The sequence below is a fragment of the Schistocerca cancellata genome, chromosome 5 (assembly GCF_023864275.1).
Source record: "Schistocerca cancellata isolate TAMUIC-IGC-003103 chromosome 5, iqSchCanc2.1, whole genome shotgun sequence".
Lineage (NCBI taxonomy): Eukaryota > Metazoa > Arthropoda > Insecta > Orthoptera > Acrididae > Schistocerca > Schistocerca cancellata.
In genome coordinates, this window is record NC_064630.1 from 264,643,010 (window position 1) to 264,665,261 (window position 22,252).

Here is a 22,252-nt window from a genome sequence, read left to right on the forward strand (position 1 = left end):
ATAGCCCAGGCATCCAGCACTGATACTTTGATGTTGATGTGTCTGACTGCTTCGAACTTCATAACCACGCTTCATAACCCAGTCATCACGCTACTTTTCATCCCTTTAAAAGCAGCTACTCCCCAGTGTCTTGTGAACGCCCTATAAAACCTGGCATGTGAAAATTGTGATGTGAGAACCAAAAGTTTGTTTTTCAAGATTACCGTCAAAATCATATGAAAAATTCAAAACTCGAAAACTAATGAAGTTATGGTCTTCAAAACATGGACATTACTATACTTGATTGCCACATTTGATTGCTCTCGGCGGAGTAGAGGAGAAGCTAAATTTTTGAGTGGAGTTTCCCCTTAAGCACTGCAGCGTACATACCGTATGTTTGTATCTAAGGCTACGCTGAACCTAATTATGCTCATTTCTCCTGTTTCCACTTCTGCGCTACCAGTCGGCCGTGCTGCGCTACGTAACGACGTCTGACCGTCTCACTGTAGAGCGCGCACAACCCAGGAGGCGAGCGAGCGTCGATGCTCTTGGTCGCCTAGCCGCATCCTCAACAAGCCTGCTGTAGTCTACGACATGTGTTACTACAAATTAGTTTTAACAAATGTGTGAAGGTTGCAAAACTTCAACCAGCAACTTTTTTATGGTAATTTACTTTGTCTTTGCCAGTTCATGCGGTTTACTCATCTTCTAACGGAGCGAGAGCGTATGGAGTATGTAATTTGTCTTCGGTTTCGTTGCAGAGGTTTTGTATTCGAATTCCACCCATACAGATTCTGATTCTCTCAAGGCGAATGCTGAGTTTATTCCCTAGAAAAGGCTTGTCCTTTGTGATAGTCCTGTCAGTCTTCATTAGAGAATATTTTACAAATTTCAAGAGACATTTAGCTGATTTCGTGTCTTTTCCAGGGAACATGGCGAGTAGATAGTTTCTTTTCGTCCTTCACTAATTTACTTACAATTTTTACAAGATTGCCAATAATTACATTAAACTCATTTCCAATATTTACAAAATTTTCAATGATTCTGACGTTTTCTTCGCACTGTAACTTCTGTGCGTTGGCCACGCAAGTCACAGATGACTTTTTTCTTCTTTCCCATCAAAGTTTAAAATTAGGCAGTCAAACTAGTGGCCGTGGTATTCTGCATCGTCTCGAAGATTGTTCACTAATGAGTAAACATGCGGATGAATTTTTGATATTAATGTATTTCTTCTCCGGTTCCATCCTTCTGAGACGTTATTAGTGCGGTGGCATCTTCCACGACTGTTCCACACCTCTCTTGGCATATGTTTGTTAACGATCCACTTATCCACAAAACAGTCATAAAAGTCGTGAAGCTATTGGTTTTCAGGCTTGCTCTCCTGAATACACAGCCAATCATCGCCCAGCATTTCCAAGGCAAGATGTGCTAGAACAGAACACATTCTAATGTGGCTGCGTATTTCCTCGTTTTCCTTATAGGATCGAACGAGGCAGCAACAGTGTAATTATTTCCACAAACATTGATTAAAATGATAATTGCAACCAGTAATCTCTGTTCCAGGAAACAAGCTGTTAGCTGTTTGGACGACGATGGCAATTCCTAAGTCCTCACAAGAGATGCAAGACTCAATCCAGACACGTTAGTTTTAATAGCTTTAAAAAATGTTCACATATTTCATGCTTTTTATTTGGCAGCAAAGCGTAAATAGCTGGAATGGCATCTGTTTCCTCCAAAGAACTACCAACGACGGCGTGGAGTAAAACAACCCCAATTGCTCGCTCGAAGTCTCGAACGTTCCATCCACAAAGAATGATTCGCAGTTTGATAAACACCAGTTTCCCTTTTCACTGGAAAACGCCACTATTCTGCCATTCGGTTCCCTGTTATCATAACAAGTAAAAAATTGCCACCATCATTCATCAGTAAATTATTTCCTTGGAGGGATATTCCTCCAGAATCGGTGGGATCTTGTGTAGTTCCCATATATTTACGCCTAATGCCATGTAACGGTTGTTTCGAACGTCTGTGTGGTGGTAACGATGTTACTAAGTCGTAACTTCGATTGAAGAGCTGCCCTATTTCTTCAACGTAAACTGATGGAACTGTAGCTTCCGTTTCTTTTTCCCACTTCTTTGCACTGGCAAAATGCTTTCACACTTCATTTGCTGCTTCATCTGGAATACGAACATGGCTATCTTCCCCTAAAACTGTTATTTTTGTGGACGGTCATCCTTTGCATTTACACTTTTTAAAGTTTACACAACGCCAGTAAGTCACTTCTTGTTTGTTTGTACAGTCAGCTATATACTGATGCCCGTTGTAAATCAGTATAAGCTTTCCTTTGGTGTTCTTGGTGGACTCCATTATCTCAGCACTAAAACGCGGAACACTAGTTTAAGTCAGAGGTATTTTGCAGCACTGAACTCTGGGAGAAAGCCACGCACAGTAGAAACAGGTGCGGGGACAGGGAACTTTGTGCACGAAATAGGCTTTGGCCTTTCCCAGAATACGTCGTAAGTAGCGGCGAACAGTACAGTGCATGCCGGTCCACGCTATCTGACCGAGGTTCACAGGTAGCAGCGGAAATGGCTAGAGAAAATACTTTCCAGCTACCTGTATCAACCATACAATAGTTGTCCAGTAATGTCTCTTTCACCCAGCAGAACCCTACTTAAACTCTATAAAGAAAGCTGCTTAAACTGCCCTACCATTCAACGAATCTGTGCTTATAAACCAAAGTATATGAAAACATCACACAGTTTCTCTAGCACATGATATAAGAAGTGGAAAAAGGAACACATAAACATAGCATGGGACACAGAGGTATACCATAGACACATAATAAACTTGCTGATAAAAGTACATATGAAGTTAATAGACATATAGGTGCGAGAAACATAAAATATAAACTGAAAAATCACAACTTTTCCATGCTGCGTAATCAAGCATCCTGCTGCCCCATTTTAAAGCACAGATGGACCGACGATTAGAGATGCGTTGACTATGAGACAGCTGAAGTCACCTCAGGGAAACTGATGGAGTGGCTCAAATAGAGACATTTCATCAACTTACCTTTTTCAGACAAAAAATTGAGAAGGAATGACCTTGCAATGGAAGGGCACTTACAAACGTTTTTTAACTGAGATATACAAGAAAAACTAAAAGAAAAATGCAAAGAAAAAGGAGAAATATGTGATCAGAAAACAAAAATCTGCACCAGTCATTCGATAAAAAAAGTTTACAATAAATTAACATCTTTAATCTGTACTCTTTATTGAACTATGGTGCTCAGTGGACTATACAATACAGAACTCTTACAGTCCAGTAAATTTATGGTCGCAGTTGGAAAATGTTTATATCATTTGATGGATGCTACCCTGATGGGTTTCATTATATCCAGAATGCGAGACAAAGTTAAAGCAAAACACAAATCAATGAATTGAAAAAAAAGTGCCAGTTATTAATAAGTCGAGACAAACAATATATACAAAATTACAAGACAAAACAATACAGAAAAGACACTAATGTATAAAACACGACATAATCTGGAGTAAAAGTCGCACACAAAGATACATATGTCTTTATCACGCCTGGGAATGATTAATGTCAAAGTCTCATAGCAATACATTATTTAGAAAACGTATTTAATTAAATCATCCATCTCAAGGACCCAAGAAAACTCAAAATAATTCAACGTTTGTTAAAATCCAACCAATAAAACAAACATGTAGACAAAATTGTAGTGAAAACAATCACAGACAATGAGCTATCAATAGTGCTAGAAGAGAAACACACACAGACTTTCTTTCATATTGAAGCACTTTGCACTACACTTGTCACATGCGCAAACACTGAAAGCAATGTGACATGTTGGAGGACTTTTATGAAGGATACTAGGGTAATGGGAGGGCAGGATGTTGCAGTTATCAGTGACTGAAGACCATCCTGCCTCCGAAGAACCTTGACGTGGCTCACAAGGACCCCTATATATTGTACACTCAGCTGTACTTCTGGACTTGTGGTGCGAATGGGTACCAGTGACTCGGCTGCAACATCAGGTACAGGATGTTCCCATCTCATAACTAGCATGTGCGTAATAGTGGCATCCACTAATTCTCTGTTGCACCCTTCTGGAATGCAGCAGACATCTTCTACATCTCTTGTGACAGCAAGCTAAGTGTCACACTGAAACAGTCATTTGGATTGATGTGAGCACATTGTCTCACCACACTGACATCTCGTTGTGGCTTGGGTTTATCATCTAGTGTGATACTGACAAACACTGTGGATGGCACATCCCACAGGTTCACCGCTCTTCATACTCATCCATCGACTGCATCCTTGACAGCACGACACTCACTGGTTGTGAGCCATACATGCCTCTTGACTGGACTGCGTGAGTGAGCCGCGCCTCTTGTCGTAATGTGGTATAATCATGGCGTCGGATAAAGACAACTACTTCGGATGGCACACCCTCTAGACATACCAATATTCACATTCTCCCACTGATTTCGTCTCTGACACCACCGCAACACACGACCCAGTGGGACAGAGTCATGCACGCCTTCTGACAGTGGTGGGAGGTGGATCTTGTGTGTTTGCTCTGCCTGCAATGTCTAACAACTGCTCGCGGTGGGCAGGTCATGCTTATGCACTGCCCACAACGTACCACAGCTACTCTCAGTGGGTCAGTGCGTGGGGCACTGTCTAGCTTCCTTGTACACATTGTGGGACTTGCCTAGCTACAACTGGGTCCAAGTAGCAGATGCCATGACGTCAGAGGAGGATGGGGACCAGAAAGCTCCCTCTAAATTGGCCTCTGGCAGGACACCAGGCTGGCACAGTGAATGGGCCAATAACACCCCACGCTACTCCGTTGCTAATTAGCCTCACCTGCAGTTCCTGTGTGAACGGCAGTGATCATGGCAGTGTGCATTTCTCACTGTCAACAAGACACACAGAAAGTTCACAAATGACATGACATTCAAATAAGAAAACACAAACTTCATTATTTTCCCCAATAAAAGCTTTACAGTATGGGGCCTTTCATCCTAACCTAAATTTCTTGGCCCAAACACTGAGCTTTACAGCATGGGTTAAGTAATATCTTTCAAATTAAACATTAATTATGCTTTATAAGATAAACAAGAAGAAAAGAGAATGAAATGATAGCAAATTAAGCAGTAGGCAATCTTTCTTCATACGAAGTAATGACACTCTTTCACACAACATCATGGAATTCATTCTCACAGGGCTTATGTGGTGTTAGTTTCAACTACACACAGATGTCATTTACAATTCTAATTACATCTCAAATACCAATATATGACTATACTACCCTTCCTACTATCTCTCTATTACTGCCAATGATAACTGTATATTACACGAAACACGTATCTTTACTCACGTAGTGAGAAAAACAATTTTATTAGGACTATATGATATATTTGGCCTATTCCTCTTTCTCAGCTCATGCCTTTCACGTTACTGCATGATTTACTCTCATTTCACAGCTCCTTCTTGTGACCGCACACCTGTCATCAAATATACAGTCCATATTGAAAACATAGGACCACCTATCGGTGAACTCAGATTACAACACACATCAATAAAATTAAACACACTGCTGAAAATCATAAAGATAATTTATTATATAAACATATTATTTGTGTCATAATATTTTCATTACATGTCCTAATTTTTCATTAATAAAGAAACTAAAGGAGTGGAAGGATATAATTGGCTTCCTTGTGCTGTCATCTCCTACTGTCGGCGTCTTGCTTACTTGTTGATTGGCTTTACATTAGAGACATCATGCAGCCCCCTTTATTTGTACATTCAGATAGTCTCCACCTGCAGCACATTTGGGTTCAGAATCCGGCATGCTCAGTACAGCCCACTGAAAGTACTAAAAAACTTTTTATGTGGTCCTGTTCACTTAGTTCACAGTTGTCTTGTGACAGCCAGAGCGAGAGCACCAGCAGCAGCGAGAACTGTTTGTATAAAGCGTTTATTTTGCATTTTGTTTACGACCTTCCACTAAGGAAGGGATTCTATTTGTGTTTATCTGCTCTGCATAGTAACTAACAGTTCTTGATAAAACTTTACGTAGTTTTCGTGTTAGATTTCTTAGTGTTTTCTTGATCGTTTAGAACAGAAAGCGCCCTAAAACCGTCTTTGTTTGTTTCGCGGCCGTTAGCCACTAGTCACTTGAATCAGCAGTTGTCTTGTGACAGCCAGAGCGAGAGCACCAGCAGCAGCGAGTACTGTTTGTATAAAGCGTTTTTGTACTTATTTGCTGCGCTTAGCTTTTAAATAGTTTTTCTGGGAAAACCTAGCGTAGTTTTCGCGTCTCGTATTTCAGTGAGTGTTTCTTGATTATCAGAGTAGCTCATCAGAAGATTATCTTGGGAATTTGTCACCGTATAGGGTAGGGTAAACATAGTCATGTGTAGGGACTGTGGTTGTTGTGAGCGGACGCAAGGAGAATTGGCCACTCTTCGGGGGCAGGTGGAGGCTTTGTCTGTTAGGCTCATCGAGCTCGAGGCGCAGGCGTCGGCTCGTAGTGGCGTTGGGGCAACTGTGGTGAGACCTATGCCTACTTCGGTGGCCTTGGAATCGCATGGAACCCCTGATGTCGCTGCGTCTTCCGGCAGTGAGCATCTTACCGGTCAGCCATCACTCCAGGGTGAATGGCGGACAGTGGTGGGCTCGCGCGTGCCTGGCCGAAAGGCGAAGGTGGGATCTGGCCGCGTGGCAGCTGCCTTACCCCTTTCCAACAGGTACGGGGTGCTTCCTAGTGGTGATGACATCGTTTCCGAGCCACCACAGGATGCCTCGCCTGTTGGGCCAGTGGCCGATTCTCCGGCAAGGTCCCGACAGTCACAGAGGGCGGGCCTATTAGTTATAGGGAGCTCCAACGTTAGGCGGGTTATGGAGCCCCTCAGGAAAATAGCGGGTAGGTCGGGGAAGAATGCCAGTGTGCACTCGGTGTGCTTGCCGGGGGGTCTCGTCCGTAATGTGGAGGAGGCCCTTCCGGCAGCTATTGAACGCACTGGGTGTGACCGGCTGCAGATAGTAGCACATGTCGGAACGAATGACGCCTGCCGCTTGGGTTCTGAGGCCATCCTTGGTTCCTTCCGGCGGCTGGCTGATTTGGTGAAGACAACCAGCATCGCACGCGGAGTGCAAGCTGAGCTTAATATCTGCAGCATAGTGCCCAGAGTCGATCGCGGTCCTCTGGTTTGGAGCCGTGTGGAGGGTCTAAACCAGAGGCTCAGACGACTCTGCGACTATAATGGTTGCAAATTCATCGACCTCCGTTATTGGGTGGAGAATTGTAGGGCCCCCCTAGACAGGTCAGGCGTGCACTACACACCGGAAGCAGCTACTAGGGTAGCAGAGTACGTGTGGCGTGCACACGGGGTTTTTTTAGGTTAGAGGGACCCCCCCTTGGGCGAAACGATAAAATACCTGACGGCTTACCAGAGAGGACATTATCATCGTTGATAAAGAACGTCCGTCCTCAGAGACCAAAAACAGGAAAAGTTAACGTAATATTGGTAAACTGCAGGAGTATCCAGGGCAAGGTTCCTGAATTAGTATCTCTTATTGAAGGAAATAGTGCGCATATAGTATTAGGAACGGAAAGTTGGTTAAAACCGGAAGTGAACAGTAACGAAATCCTAGACACAGAATGGAATATATACCGCAAGGATAGGATAAACGCCAATGGTGGAGGAGTATTTATAGCAGTAAAGAATTCAATAATATCCAGTGAAGTTATTAGCGAATGCGAATGTGAAATAATCTGGGTTAAGCTAAGTATCAAAGGTGGGTCAGATAGGATAGTCGGATGCTTCTATAGACCACCTGCATCAGCAACCGTAGTAGTTGAGCGCCTCAGAGAGAACCTGCAGAACGTCGTGAAGAACTTTCGTGATCATACTATTGTAATAGGGGGAGACTTCAATCTACCAGGTATAGAATGGGATAGTCACACAATCAGAACTGGAGCCAGGGACAGAGACTCTTGTGACATTATCCTGACTGCCTTGTCCGAGAATTACTTCGAGCAGATAGTTAGAGAACCAACTCGTGAAGCTAACGTTTTAGACCTCATAGCAACAAATAGACCGGAACTTTTCGACTCCGTGAATGTAGAAGAGGGTATCAGTGATCATAAGTCAGTGGTTGCATCAATGACTACAAGTGTAATAAGAAATGCCAAGAAAGGAAGGAAAATATATTTGCTTAACAAGAGTGATAGGGCACAAATCGCAGAATATCTGAGTGACCACCATCAAACGTTCATTTCTGAGGAAGAGGATGGGGAACAAAAATGGAAAAAATTCAGAAACATCGTCCAGTACGCCTTAGATAAGTTCGTACCGACTAAGGTCCAAAGCGAGGGGAAAGATCCACCGTGGTATAACAATCATGTACGAAAGGTACTACGGAAACAAAGAAAGCTTCATCATAGGTTTAAGAGTAGTCGAATCATAGCTGATAAGGAAAAGCTGAACGAATTGAAAAAGAGCGTAAAGAGAGCAATGAGAGAAGCATTCAACGAATTCGAACATAAAACATTGGCAAACAATCTAAACAAGAACCCTAAAAAGTTTTGATCACATGTAAAATCGGTAAGCGGATCAAAATCCCCTATTCAGTCACTCGTTGACCACGATGGCACCGAAACAGAGGACGACCGAAGAAAGGCAGAAATACTGAATTCAGTGTTCCGAAACTGTTTCACTGCGGAAAATCGTAACACGGTCCCTGACTTCAGCCGTCGCACGGACGCCAAAATGGAAAATATTGAAATAAACGATATCGGAATTGAAAAACAACTGCTATCACTTAGTAGCGGAAAAGCATCCGGACCAGACGAGATACCCTTAAGATTCTACAGTGATTATGCTAAAGAACTTGCCCCCTTTCTATCAGCAATTTATCGTAGATCGCTGGAAGAACGTAAAGTACCTAGCGACTGGAAGAAAGCGCAGGTCGTTCCCATTTTCAAGAAGGGTCATAAATCAGATGCGAATAATTATAGGCCTATTTCGCTTACGTCAATCTGTTGTAGAATAATGGAACATGTTTTGTGTTCTCGTATTATGACGTTCTTAGATAATACAAATCTCCTTCATTATAACCAACATGGATTCCGCAAACAGAGATCATGTGAAACTCAGCTCGCCCTATTTGCCCAAGAAATTCACAGTGCCGTAGACACTGGCGAGCAGATTGATGCCGTATTCCTGGACTTCAGGAAGGCATTTGATACGGTTCCGCACTTACGTTTAGTGAAAAAAATACGAGCTTACGGAATATCGGACCAGGTTTGTGATTGGATTCAGGATTTCCTAGAAGAAAGAACACAACATGTCATTCTTAACGGTTCAAAATCTGCAGATGTAGAGGTAATTTCGGGAGTACCTCAAGGAAGCGTGATAGGACCTTTATTGTTTACAATATACATAAATGACTTAGTTGACAACATCGGTAGCTCCGTGAGGCTATTTGCAGATGACACGGTTGTCTACAAGAAAGTAGCAACATCAGAAGACTCGTACGTACTCCAGGAAGACCTGCAGAGGATTAATGCATGGTGCGACAGCTGGCAGCTTTCCCTAAACGTAGATAAATGTAATATAATGCGCATACATAGGGGCAGAAATCCATTCCAGTACGATTATGCCATAGGTGGTAAATCATTGGAAGCGGTAACGACCGTAAAATACTTAGGAGTTACTATCCGGAGCGATCTGAAGTGGAATGATCACATAAAACAAATAGTGGGAAAAGCAGGCGCCAGGTTGAGATTCATAGGAAGAATTCTAAGAAAATGTGACTCATCGACGAAAGAAGTAGCCTACAAAACGCTTGTTCGTCCGATTCTTGAGTATTGCTCATCAGTATGGGACCCTTACCAGGTTGGATTAATAGAAGAGATAGACATGATCCAGCGAAAAGCAGCGCGATTCGTCATGGGGACATTTAGTCAGCGCGAGAGCGTTACGGAGATGCTGAACAAGCTCCAGTGGCGGACACTTCAAGAAAGGCGTTACGCAATACGGAGAGGTTTATTATCGAAATTACGAGAGAGCACATTCCGGGAAGAGATGGGCAACATATTACTACCGCCCACATATATCTCGCGTAATGATCACAACGAAAAGATCCGAGAAATTAGAGCAAATACGGAGACTTACAAACAGTCGTTCTTCCCACGCACAATTCGTGAATGGAACAGGGAAGGGGGGATCAGATAGTGGTACAATAAGTACCCTCCGCCACACACCGTAAGGTGGCTCGCGGAGTATAGATGTAGATGTAGATGTAGAATTACCATTTGCTCAACGTAAAACTCAATCTTCCTCGCTTTCTTCTGGTAGGCATTCTTCCTTATTTTGGTTGCAAATTTTATATTGTTCAATGTCATTTCAAGGATGGAACTTTGTTGGAATCTCGGCTCCTCTGACTAGGGCACAATCTCTTTCACTCTGCTGGGAGGTCTAACATGTGTGAGACTGGTTCTGATCTTCCTACTGCAGTTGTGTAAGGATACTCTACGCGTGTTTTAGGAATTTGGTGTTGAACCCACAGCCTGCAAGGTAGGAAGATACCATCTCATGCATGCAGAGTTCAGAAAAGTGCAGTAGTACAGACAGTGATGTAATCAGAGAATGATCTCAATGTTAGTTCCACTACACGCCCTGTAAAGGAAACGTTATCGCTAACAGAAATTAGTTTACGGGTTCAGGCATAAGTATATGTTAGCAAAAGTAAAAATCTTAGATTTTCGTTATTAAGGTTTATTTTTACTCTAAGTATGACTTCATGGCATAGCAATGTTAGCAAAATTACGTATAGGATGGTAAAATGTTGATACTGGGTGTTCACAACTGTGAAGCGAAATTCCTAACTATTACAAGGTTTTTTAATGGTAAGATCATTGATGACCACGTCTGGGAGCGAATAAAAACACCGCTGATAACCACGCAGTTGAGCGCCCCACAAACCAAACCAATAAAAACACAAACAAATTAAATACAATTGGGGCCAGAGATATCAATTACGCTAAAATGCACAATTAAATTGACCAGAATTGAATGGGGATCGGTAAAGAGCAATCAAAGAGAAGTACAGAGTTAAAACAATTTCGTAACTTCAGAGAATGAAGCACTCTACAGTGGCTGATCAGTTCTTTTCATTAAATTGAATATCTCGCGTTTCTGCTTCAGTTAAGCCAGACAATCGTGAATATTTTTAACTACATGTCATAGCTGAGTGCACAAAAATTAGGAGAGACGAAGACGACAGCAGTTCTGAGAATCAATTAAATGTCACTTGCTGGTGTAATGCGAGGCCGCATGTTTACCTTGCGTCCGTGGCGGCAGTGGCGGCTGTCGGCGCGAGCTGTGGACCTGAGAATCTATCCTAAATCTCTCTCGACTGTTGAACACCAGTCTGATACATTTCCAACGTCTTCGGTGACGCCCTCCTAGTAATTCCCTAGCTAAGTTAATTGGCATGGTACATACTATTTGGCTGGAATATCATGTACGTCATTGGCCTCAAATCGTTCATAACAATTAACTGTAATGATAATTAAATGGACACCCTAGCTGCAAACAGGCGTTGATGTACTTCATTGGGGACATGTTGAAAATGTGTGCCCCGACCGGGACTCGAATCCGGGACCTCCTGCTTACATGGCAGACGCCCTATCCATCTGAGCCACCGCGGGCACGGAGAATAGTGCGTCTGTAGGGACTTATCCCTTGCACGCTCCCCGTGAGATCCACATTCCCAACATGTCCACAACACTACATTCGTAGTGCGCCTAATAGATGTTTGCCCATCATACTCATTACTCGTGGCAGATTAATGTAGAATGTAGTGGTGTGGCAATGTTGGGAATGTGGATCTCACGGGGAGCGTGCAAGGGATAAGTCCCTTCAGACGCACTATCCTCTGTGCCCGCGGTGGCTCAGATGGATAGAGCGTCTGCCATGTAAGCAGGAGATCCCGGGTTCGAGTCCCGGTCGGGGCACACATTTTCAACATGTCCCCAATGAAGTACATCAACGCCTGTTTGCAGCTAGGATGTCCATTTAATTATCATTTCATTCTAGCAAAGCTGCATGGTCATCCACGGTAACTGTTCTTTCGGGAACAGATACTACCGTCATATATGGTTAAAATATGGCTTCCCGGCCATTGACCTTCTTGTGCGAACGCACACGCTATGCCCGAACTCGTACGGGACTTGGTGTGATTTAATGGCAGCCAATGCAGGGTTCCAGGCTGTGCTCAGTTGAAATCCCGTATACCTGTTAACGAGATTATCGACTGTACGGATATGTATTGCTTCCTTAATGACGCAGTCCCAGAAAGGTGATGTCGAGGATAAAACTTCTGTCTTTTCATAAATCATGCGATGTCCTGTATTCAGATAGTGTGTTCCGCAATTTCCGACTTTTCCGGTTGACGAAGGCGCCTGTGAGGCTGAAGTTCATCGCAGCGTTCTTGTATTGTGCGGCATGTCTGGCCTACATACGGTGCCACACACTGACAAGGAATCTTGTACACACCACATTTCCTCAGGCCAAGGTCATGCTTAACCGAACCCAATAGGTTTCTCAGTTTTGCAGATGGTTGAGAAACACACTTAATTCCGTATCTTCTGAGGACTCTTCCGATTCTTGACGACATGGCACCAAAATACGGCAAAAAGGCCAAAGTGATGGGTGTCTTCGTATCTTCATTCTGCTCCATAGATTGAACTCGCCTGGGCCTCAATGCATTACGTATCAGTCTCTTAGAGAAACCTGTTGGGTTTGGTTAAGGATGACCTAGGACTCAGGATGGTTCAAATGGCTCTGAGCACTATGGGACTTAACATCTATGGTCATCAGTCCCCTAGAACTTAGAACTACCTAAACCTAACTAACCTAAGGACAGCACACAACACCCAGTCATCACGAGGGCAGAGAAAAACCCCTGACCCCGCCGGGAATCAAACCCGGGTGTGGGAAGCGAGAACGCTACCGCACGACCACGAGCTGCGGACTAGGACTCAGGAAATGTGGTGTGTAAAAAATTCCTTGTCAGTGTGGGACAGCGTATATAGGCCAGACATGCCGCACAATACAAGAACGCTGTGATGAACATCAGCCTCACAGGCGCCTTCGTCAACCGGAAAAGTCGGAAATTGCGGAACACTGCCTGAATACAGGACATCGTATGATTTATGAAAAGACAGAAGTTTTATCCCCGGCATCATCTTTCTGGCACTGCGTCATTAAGGAAGCAATACATATCCGTACAGTCGATAATCTCGTCAACAGGGATACGGGATTTCAACTGAGCACAGCCTGGAACCCTGCATTGGCTGCCATTAAATCACAGCGTAAAAATCAAGATTCTTCGCTAACAGGCCCGTCATAACACTGGCCTAGTACGGCCGTTGGTGAGTAACGTCTGGCAAACGCAGCGTACAGCGCACGCGCGGGAGAGCCGCTCTGCGATTTTCGGCAGAGCGAGTTTGAATGTGGCAAATCACTGCGCTTGCGCGATTTCCGTGGTTGCGCATTCTTCGCGCGCGTGTTCTAAAAACGGGGCGTCGGTGTGCGGATACCGTCAGTCGTACCTAGACACGAGCAAGGTTGAACCACATGAAGACGTCGGACAGGTGCTCCGAGGAAATATTGTGGGATTTGCACAACGTGATCAGGCGGCAAACCCGTGAAGACTATGTACAACAACACTGTGTTTGGAGCAGCTTGGGGTTGGGTTGTTTTGGGGAAGGAGACCAGACAGCGGGGTCATCGGTCTCATCGGATTAGGGAAGGATGGGGAAGGAAGTCGGCCGTGCCCTTTCAGAGGAACCATCCCGGCATTTGCCTGGACCGATTTAGGGAAATCACGGAAAACCTAAATCTGGATGGCCGGACGCGAAGCAGTTTGCTGACAGGGTTTGCACACTTTGATATCATACTGTATTCAACGTGTGACTGAAGTGGCAGGTCTGACGCGATTTTTGGAAGTACTTCCTCACCCCAAACTGTTCATAATTCAGGTGGATATACACTAGCATACGATAGTTCAGATACACATTCCGCCTTCGAAAGCTGAAGATAAAGAGACTGAGAAAGTATTTGAAGATTTTGAAAAGATAATACCATACGTAAAGAGAGATGAAAATTTAATAGTCATGGGGGAGTGCAATACAGTTGTAGGTAATGGAGTAAAAGAAAATGTTACAGGAGAATACGGACTTGGGACAGGGAATGAGAGGGGAGAAAGACTAATTGAGTTCTGCAGTAAATTTCAACTAGTAATAGCGAATATTCTGTTCGAGAATCAGAAGAGGAGAAAGTATACTTGGAAAGGGTTAGTTCATATAGGAACATTTCATTCAGATTACAGTATGATCAGAGATAACGAAATCAGATACTTGATTGTAGCCGGCCGCGGTGGTCTAGCGGTTTTGGCGCTGCAGTCCGGAACCGCGGGACTGCTACGGTCGCAGGTTCGAATCCTGCCTCGGGCATGGGTGTGTGTGATGTCTTTAGGTTAGTTAGGTTTAAGTAGTTCTAAGTTCTAGGGGACTTATGACCTAAGATGTTGAGGCCCATAGTGCTCAAAGCCATATGAACCATTTTGAACTAGATTGTAAGGCGTACACAGGAGCAGATATAGACTCAGATCACAATGTAATAGCGATGAAGAATAGGCTGAAGTTTAAAATATTAGTCAGGAAGAATCAACATGCAAAAATGAGATACAGGAATAATGAGGAATGATGAAGAGATACGCTTGAAGTTCTCAAAAGTTATAGATGCAGCAATAAGGAACAGCTCAGTCGGCAGTACAGTTCAAGAGGAAAGTACATCTCGAAAAAGGGCAATCACAGAATTTGGAAAGAGAAACATAGGTACACAGAAGGTAACTGTGAAGAAACCATGGGTAACAGAATAAATACTTCAGGCGATCGGTGAAAGAAGGAAGTACAAAAATGCTCAGGGAAATTTAGGAATACAGAAATACAAGTCGCTGAGGAATGAAATAAATAGGAAGTGCAGGGATGCTAAGACGAAATGGCTCCATGAAGAATGTGAAGCAATCGAAAGAGAAATGATTGTTGGAAGGACTGACTCAGCATATAGGAAAGTCAAAACAATCTCATGTGAAATTAAAAGCAAGGGTGGTAACATTAAGAGAGTAACGGGAATTCCACTACTAAATTCAGAGGAGAGACTGGAAAGAGTACACTGAAGACCAGTGTCAGAGGGAAAATTCGTCTGATGTGGTAGAAGAAGAAACAGGAGTCGATTTAGAAGAGATAGGGGACACAGTATTAAAAACAGAATTTAAGAGACATTTGGAGCATTTAAGAGTAAATAAGGCAGCAGGGATAGAAAACATTCCCTCAGAATTTCTATAATGATTGAGAGAAGTGGAAACAAAACGACTATACACTTCGGTGTGTAGAAGGTGTGAGTCTGGCGACATACCATCTGATTTTCGGAAAAATAGTATCCACACAATCCCGAAGACTGCAAGAGCTGAAAAGTGCGAGAATTGCCGCACAATCAGCTTAACAGCTCATGTATCCAAGATGCTGACAAGAATAATATACAGAAGAATGGAAAAGAAGATTGAGGCCGTGTTAGATGACGATCAGTTTGTCATCAGGAAAATAAAGGCACTAGAAAGGTAATTCTGCCGTTGCGGTTGATAATGGAAGCAAGACTAAATAACAATCAAGATACATTTACAGGATTTGTCGGACAGGAAAAAGCATTCAACAATGTAAAATGGTGCAAGATGTTCTAAATTCTGAGAAAAATGGAGGTAAACTATAGGGAGAGACGGGTAATATACAATAAGTACAAGAGCCAAGAGGGACTAATAAGACTAGACGGCCAAGAACGAAGTGCTCTGATTGAAAACGGTGTAATACAGGGACGCAGTCTTTCGCCCCTACTGTTCAATCTGTACATCGAAAAAGCAATGATGGAAAAAAAAGAAAGGTTCAGGAGTGAAATTAAAATTCGAGGTGAAAAGATATCAATGATGCAATCCGCTAATGACATTGCTGTCATAAGTGAAAACGAAGAAGAGTTACATGATCTGCTGAATCTAATGAGCATCCTGATGAGTACTGAATATGGATTTAGAAGAAATCGAAGAAAGACGAAAGTAATGAGAAGTAGCAGAAATGAGAACAGCGAGAAACTTAGCATCAGGACTGATGGTCACGAAGTAGATGAATAATTTAACGAATTCTACTACCTAGGTAGCAAAACAACCAATGACGGAGCAAGGAGGACATCAAAAGCAGACTAGCACTGGCAAAAAGAGCATTCCTGGACAGGAGAAGTCTACTAGTATCAAACATAGGCCTTAATTCGAGGATGAAATTTCTGAGAATGTACGTTTGGAGTACAGCACCGTATGGTAGTGAAAAATTGATTGTGAGAAAACCGGAAGAGAAGAGAATCGTGGGATGTGGTGCTACAGACGAATGTTGAAAATTAGGTGGACTGATAAAGTAAGAAATGAGGAGGTCCTACGCAGAATTTGAGAGGAAAGGAATAAGTGGAAAACATTGACAAGGAGAAGCTGCAGGATGACAGGACAGAAGCGACAGGATGATACGACATCTGTTAAGGCACTAGGGGACGACTTCCATGGTAGTAGAGGGAACTGTAGAGGGCAAAAGCTGTAGAGGAAGACAGACATTGAAATACATCCAGCAGATAATTGAGGACGTAGGTTGCAAGTGCCTCTGAGATGAAGAGGTCGGCACAGGAGAGGAATTCGTGGTGGGCAACGTCAAATCAGTCAGAAGACTGATGACTAAACAAAGAGGATACACTACTTTATTCATAGATTCTTCTGGGATCATCAGTAATCGCTTCGGACCCTCAAGATCTCGCTGTCTGAATAGAAGGTTACTTTTAACCAAATGATATTGTCGTATGGTCGCTTGGCTCCTTTCCCTTCTTTGTCTTTTACCTTCTACTTCCCTCAGTACTGTATATTTCTCTTCCTCTTGAGCAGTATTTTACAGAATGTGGCAATAAAATTCTTAAAAATGATGTTCCTACGACAGAGAATGCTGAAGTTATTGTCTCCCAGGTTTCCAACTCCGTATGCCAATCCAGTGGGATCATGTGATAAGAGCCCATAGCTATATTTATTTCCTCAGAATATATTTGGTTGTGACTTGATATTTCTGCAGATATAAAGACCTATCGCCCACGTATCAGCTTCGCTGACGTCAAGAACTTCTGTGCATGATGATGCACGAACATCTTAGCAGTCATACCATAATAAGGAATGAGAGCCTCGGGGTCTGTTACTGTCTAGTTCCTTTCACTCCCACACAAAACATGCCTTGCAATGGTAGGGTGTTCCATGGGAGTTTCGCTTCCCTCTTCTACTTGGAATAAAACTGCACTGAGCCCATTTAGAGAATTTTCCATCATCAAGTAGAATTCCCGACTTTAATTTGGATATGTATCAGTGGGTACGTTTATTATCTCAGAAACGATACGAAATAACCTTGTAGGGTAGCATAAGGGTGTCAATGAAACCACCTCTTTCCTTGAGTCGTTGTTTCCTACACATCTCGCTGTCAAAAACGACATTTCACAGTGTGATGAGCAACAAGACGGCATGCTTGACAACCTTTGACAGTGCCGGCATCGCTCGGATGGTTCAACTATTCCCTAAGTTGCTGTGGTCTAGCAGCTAGCGTTGCTGCCTCTGGTTCACGGGGTCCCAGGTTCGATTCTCGGCCGGGTTGGGGATTTTCTCTGCGCAGGGACTGGGTGTTTGTGTCGTCCTCACCATTTCATCATCATCATGGCTACAATCGACTGTGCAAAAAAAATAGGACTGTGTAAAAATTGGGACTTTGTACGGGCAGTGACGACCGCGCAGTTGAGTGCCCCACGAATCAAACCTCAGCCTAAGTTGCTAACAACCGCACTGACTGCGATCGCAAGCTTTTGGGGTGCAGGTAGACTGCAATTTTTTCTCTGGTGTAGAAGATGGAACCAATATGGACCGTTCAAACCCATTCGAGGAAATCTGAACGCGATCTAAAGCAAAAAAGAGCGCTTTTACTTTCCCAACGCTCTTATGCCCGCCCTCCTGATAATAGAGGAGTGCGACATTGACACATGCGTGCATAAAATGGTAGAGGGTCGTAAGACCCCACAGTTTGGCGACACACACCCCGTCACCCACGCACCTTGGCTGCACTCCTAAAAAATGTACCTTTATAGACAGAGTCCATGTAGACTGGTTATTCTACTGCTCTTGTACTGCTAGTAGCCCATCCAGAATGGGGAGGTATCGAAGGCACTGGTCTGCAGCTCGTGATCTAGTGGCTAGCGTTGCTCCCACTGGATCACTGGGTCCCGGGTTCGATTCCCGGTCGGGTTGGGGATTTTCACTGACCTAGGACTTTGTGTTTGTGTTGTTTTCATCATTTCATCATAATTCGTGACACAGGGTTGATTGGACTGTGCAAAAATTGGACTGTGTCATACGTGGGACTTTGTACGGGCGCTGATGACCTCGCAGTTGAGCGCCCCACAAACCAACATCATCATCATCATCATCATCATCATCGAAGGGACTGTCTGTCTGCAAGTTCCTAGGACTTGACCACAGGTTAGTTCAGTTCAGGTACATTTTTAAAGTGCTCAACAGAGGTAGTTGCGAGTGGAACCGAAAAGGAAATGATTAGCAGTCGTACAAAGTACTTCCACCACACACTGTATGGTGGCTTGTGAAGTAGTATTTAAATGTAGGGTAGAAAGAGAGAATATAAGGACTGTTTCGAATACGAGTTTAAATCAGAAATAGACATGCTTTTCTTTTCATTAGACACCCAGACCAAAATAGCTAAACCAAATAACTCTACCTCATTTCAAAATCCTGGAACGAGGCACCAAGAAGTAAAAAGTTTCTGGAGTAAAGTGGAGTGCGTTTGTAAACTTGTAGCGCGCAGTCGGCTGCGCTGTTGGCGCCCACTGGCCGGAGAGTGCGGCGAGTGGAGCAGAGATCAGAGCAGAGAGCAGCGCGGGCCAATTATTGAGTAGGCGCGGCGCGCGGCGCGCTGCGCCAGGCACTTAGCGGCCGCTGTTTACACGGCCGCCGCTACACGCCGCTCCTGTAATGGGACACCTCGTCCGCGCGTGTTTGTCCGCGCCCAGCCGCTGCCGCCGCATCTGTCTCGTCTCGCTAAGCAGCGCCCACTGCGCGCTGCCCACTGCATCCGCCTCCGTCTGGGGCTGAATCTCGCCCGTTTTACGAATTAACCATTTCAGAAGCACAACTCCTCGTAAAATCTGTGACAGATGACGGCTGGGTAACTGAAGCCACATCCTGCACCTTTCCTACGGTGGGCATACAGTAAGTAATGGTAGCGTTCTCGCTTCCCGAGCACGGGGTCCCGGGTTCGATTCCCGGCGGGGTCAGGGATTTTCACCTGCCTTGAGATGACTGGGTGTTTGTGTTGTCCTCATCATTTCATCATCATCCAGGAAAGTGGCGAAATTGGACTGAGCAAAGATTGGATAATTGTACGAGCGCTGATAACCACGCAGTTGAGCGCCCCACAAACAAAACATCATCAGTAAGTAATGGAACACTTTTTTTTTCAGCAAATTTCGATTGAAAAAATGTGGAATTTGTCGTGGGACATCGTGGAGTATTGCCGCTTCAGGCCCTACTGATTGGTGGCGGCACAGTGCATAGCCCGCAAAATGGCATCTGTGACAGAGATGCATTCCAAGCATTGAGTTTCTTTTGGTGGAAAGCATCGCGGATATTCATAGGCGCTTGCAGAAGTTTTACAGAGACATGGCAGTGAGCAAAAGCATGGTGTGGCTGAGGCGTCTGTTATCTCCACACAAGATCGCGAAAACCTGTCTGATCTTCCATATGCCGGCCTGCTGTACACAGCTGTGACTCTTGCAGTGTTGGAAGGTGTAGACTGTCTTATTCGAGGCGATCGACGGATCACACTCAAACACCTCGCCGCTCAACTGGTAGTGCTCTATTGGTAGTGTTGACACACTCATCCACCAGTTGAGGTACTCAAAGGAGTATCCCGGTGGGTTTCCCACTGCCTGCCAGTAGACCATTAAGAGCAACGGAGGACTATGTGTGCTCAGTTGCTTGCATGTTTTGAGGCTGAACGTGACAACTTCTGGCGAACATCATCACAGGCAATGAAACATGGGTTCATCACTTCAAACCAAAAACAAAATGGTAGTCCACTGAGTTGTGTCACATCACCTCTCTTCTGAAGAGAAAGTTTTAGCCGGCCAGTGTGGCCGTGCGGTTCTAGGCGCTTCAGTCTGGAACCGCGTGACCGCTACGGTCGCAGGTTCGAATCCTGCTTCGGGCATGGATGTGTGTGATGTCCTTCGGTTAGTTAGGTTTAAGTAGTTCTAAGTTCTAGGGGACTGATGACCACAGATGTTAAGTCCCATAGTGCTCAGAGCCATTTGAACCATTTTTGAGAAAGTTCTAAGTCGCACACTCAGCCGGTAAAATCATGGCGACGGTCTTCTGTGACTCTGAAGGGGGTATTCTGTTTGATGTTCTCCCAACTTCAGTGTGTTCATCACCACAGAAATGCAAACGAACTTCTTCTTCTCCGTGACAACGCATGGTCTCGCCCAAGTCTGCACACTCGAGAGGAGCTCAAAAAACTTCATTTGACTCACCCACCCTACAGCCAGGATTTTGCACCTTTCAGTTTATCTATTTGGCCCAATGGAGGATACACTCCACAGAAGCAGTACGTGGATGATGGGGAGGCAGCAAGATGTTGGCTCTGACATCGACTAGTAGAAAGGTTCCATGCAGGCATACAGGCCCTTCCAGTTAGGTGTTGCAAGGCCATCATGTTGAACAGATATTATGGTGAAAAATGGGGTTTTGTAGCTAAAAGAGTGGGGAATTATATAATGTGTTGGAATAGTAAATAAGATCAATCTGCTTTCAGAAAAAAAAGTGTTGCGTTACTTATTGAACGTGCCTCGTACACTACCTTATCGGGGAAAAAAATCAGTAATCCGATGTGTAGGAGAAAATTACAACTTCAGGTGCATTTTGATGGCTTGTGGCGTGATGGAACGTTTGAAAATCTTAGATACTGCACTGTCTGGTCAAACGTATCTGGACACCTAATACTAGACGTCAATATGAGGTGTGTCTGCTTTCCCCTTTATGGCTGCCAGGGACACTTTCAGTGAGGTGTCTGCTATGTCTGTGGAGGAATGGTAATCCATTCTTCCGCAAGAGCCGAAGGTTGGACGCTGGGATCTAGAGCGAAGCTGTCGTTCTTACTCATCCCAGAGGTCAGTTCAGGACGAGACTCCGTGCAGGCCAGTCCATTTGAGGAAAGTTATTTTTTATAGACCACTGCCTTACAGACGCTGCTTTATGACAGGATGCATTGTATGCTGATGCAATCGTCGTCTCCTGCTGCTCTGCTGTTTGCAGTACGCAATGCTGTAAAGTCTGATCACATTCTTCCGCATTTAGCGTTTTCTTAAGCTCAATAAGGGATCACATCCAAACCACACAAAAACGTGCCTGAAACTTGGTAGGCAGTCAAGGGAAGGCAGGATTCGGTTACGATTGTGGACGGGGCCGTAATCAGTTACTATTGGTAGCCCTTTACAATTAGACACAATTTATTTTAAACCATTAATTCCAGACTCAACAACAAATAAAAAGTACCACACGTCATTAATGAAGAAATAAACAACCGTGTAAATAACAGTGTTTTCAATGAGTTACAATCTAGCAAATCACCATTAAATGCAGATACAACAGATAATATTTTAAAAGCAAGCCACTGTGATCTGGGCAGAAGGCTTACACACTAGGAATGGCAACAAATAAACAATCGTTTAAAACTCGCTGCAACTTAGAAGTTAGGGGTTGAAATATTAAAGGCAAGTCACCACAAACACATCAGAAGGCATCAGACGACAGGAATGGCACTAAATAAGGTTTTAAAGGCTTACTGCGTAAATACAAATACCAAATTAGAATTTTAAGGCAAGTGACCACAATCACGGATGAAGGCCTTACACGCCAGTAAAGGCAATAATACAAAAAATTTAGAAACCTGCTGTAAAACAGCAAATACAATAGCAAAGGTTGATTAAAAAAAACAAGCAACTGATCCTCTTTTAGAACACAAGTCTTACAAGAACCA

At 44.0% G+C, this 22,252-nt stretch overlaps 1 non-coding gene across 1 annotated transcript; it reads left to right on the plus strand.

Annotated features, from left to right (window-relative positions):
• The first annotated feature begins 11,965 nt into the window (after positions 1-11,965).
• Trnat-ugu (transfer RNA threonine (anticodon UGU)) lies at positions 11,966-12,040 on the plus strand. Its single transcript has one exon. It is a non-coding gene; the product is annotated as a tRNA-Thr (tRNA).
• The last annotated feature ends 10,212 nt before the right edge of the window (positions 12,041-22,252 follow it).